This window comes from Penaeus japonicus, unplaced genomic scaffold (genome assembly GCF_977035675.1).
Source record: "Penaeus japonicus unplaced genomic scaffold, GWHDUDI00000001_assembly GWHDUDI00000003, whole genome shotgun sequence".
Taxonomy (NCBI): domain Eukaryota; kingdom Metazoa; phylum Arthropoda; class Malacostraca; order Decapoda; family Penaeidae; genus Penaeus; species Penaeus japonicus.
Window position 1 is genome coordinate 37237750 of NW_028234405.1, and position 2500 is coordinate 37240249.

The window sequence follows — 2500 nt, forward strand, 5'->3', positions numbered from 1 at the left end:
TTATTGTTAAAAAAAAGTATATGTATGTATGTGAAATGAAGTACGAAATGAATGATGATGGTGATGATAATGACTATGGCAGTAATGATAATAATAATAATGATAATGATAATGATAATGATAATAATAACGAAAATAATAATGATAATAATAATAATAATAATGATAATAATGATAATAATAATAATAATAACAATAATAACGATAATAATAATGATGATAATAATAATAATAATAATAATAATAATAATAATAATAACAATAATAATAATAATGATAATAATAATAATGATAATAATAACAATAGTAATAACAATAACGATAACAACAATAATAGTAACAGTAGTAATAACAACAATAAAAACAATCATTATTATCATCATCATCATTATCATTATTATTATCATAGTCATTATCATTAAAGTTATCACTACCATTGCCATTATCATTACTATTATTACTACCATTATTATTATATCATCACCATAACAATAGGTAGTAGTATTGATGATAATAATAATGCTTTTGCTGCTGATGAAATAATAATAATAATAATAATAATAATAATAATAATAACACTACTACTACTACTACTACTACTAATAATAATAGTAATAATAATAGTAATAATAATACTGATAAAAATATTAATAACAACAGCAATGCTACTACTACTACTACTAATAATAATGATAATAAAGAAATTAATTTTATCAGTAACAAAAACAATAACTATAACAACAGCAATAACAACAATAATGATAATAATAACGACAATGATAATAATGATGATAATAATAATAATAATAATAATGATAATAATAATAATAATAATAATAATGATAATATAATGATAATAATAATAATAATATAATGATAATAATATAATGATAATAATAATAATAATAATAATAATAATAATAATAATAATAATGATAACAAAAATAATAATAATAATAGCAATTGCGATCATGATAATAATCATAACAAAAACAACTAGATGATATGGGATTAAATAATCAAATAAAGTCACCGCAGTCTATAGCAAGAACAATAATATATGAGAAGGACTCCTTGAGTAATATTCATCATTTTCTCACTTCCCCTTTCCTCCTCCCCTCCTCCCCTTCCTCTCCTTGCTCTCCTTCCCTCCTCTCCTCTTCCCTTTTCTTTTTCTCGCCTCTCCTCCCCTCCCCTTCTCTTCCCTTTCCTTTTTCTCGCCTCTCCTCCCCTCCCCTCCTCTTCTCTTTCCCTTTTCTTGCCTTTCCTCCCCTCTGCTCCTCTCCTTTCTCTCCTTGCTTTCCTCCTCTCCCCCTCTTCTCTCCCTCCTCTTTCTCGCCTCTCCTCTCCTCCTCCTCCTCCTCCTCCTCTCCATCTTTCTCTCCCTTCATTGTCCCCTTCCTCCTCCTCTCTCATCTTTCCATCCCCTCATCCTCTCCTCTCCTCATCGTCCCCTTCCCCCCCATTCCCTCGTCCTACCCCTCATAATCCCCTAACCCCCCCTCCCCCCAACACCCCTATCCCCCCGCCTCTTTGCCGCATTGCTGGGAGAGTACAAATCCACTGACAGCATGATCCTTGCAACATCCTGACATCCTCATCCTACTCCGCTGTAGTGCTGACATCTGCTGACATTGATGAGACTTGAAGCGCAACGGCTGTGAATAACAATTGCAAATTATAATCATCTGTATAATGTTGCAACAACAGACTGAAGCAAATAAAATGAACGATGAGGATAATTAGGAATAACAATTAATATAAGGAAACTGATGCCATGATGCTGTTATGATCAGCATTAGTATCATCAGCAGCATTACTATAATCATCATTATCATTATCATCATGATTATACTCGTTATTATCATTAAGATCATCAAACTATCCCGTCATTACTATTGCCATCATTATCATTACCGTAATAACGATTGCAACACTAAGGACGTTAATGACTAATGACTTTGCTAACAATAGTGATGATGACAAAAATACAACATAAAATGATAACAACGATAGCAAAAATAATAAGATTAATATAATAGAGAACCGTCATTATACTGATAAATCATAAAAGCAAAAGTAATTATAATTATAGTAATGATGAACATAATAATAACCGTGAGATCAACAACAACAATGACAACAATAATACTAATGTCAATATAAATATTAATAATATTGATAATAATAATAACAATAATAATAATAATAATAATAATAATAATAGCAATATAATAATAAATGTAATGATAAGAGTGATGCTGATAATAATGAAGGTAATGACAATAATAGCAATCATAACAGCAATAATGACAATAACAACAGTGACAACAACAACAATAATAATAAGAAGAATAAGAATAAGAATAGTAATAAGAAGAATAAGAATAACAATAATAATAATCATCATTATAACGATAATAACAACAAAAATTAAAATAAATAATGATAAGGCCAACAATAGAAAAGACAAAGATAACAGAAAAGACATAAAAAATAA

The 2500-nt window shown here is 28.4% G+C and overlaps 1 protein-coding gene across 3 annotated transcripts in view; it reads right to left on the minus strand.

Moving 5' to 3' along the window:
- The window catches only part of LOC122266560 (carbohydrate sulfotransferase 11), a 43061-nt gene that overhangs the window by 13350 nt on the left and 27211 nt on the right, over positions 1 to 2500 (minus strand). The window lies entirely within an intron of this gene.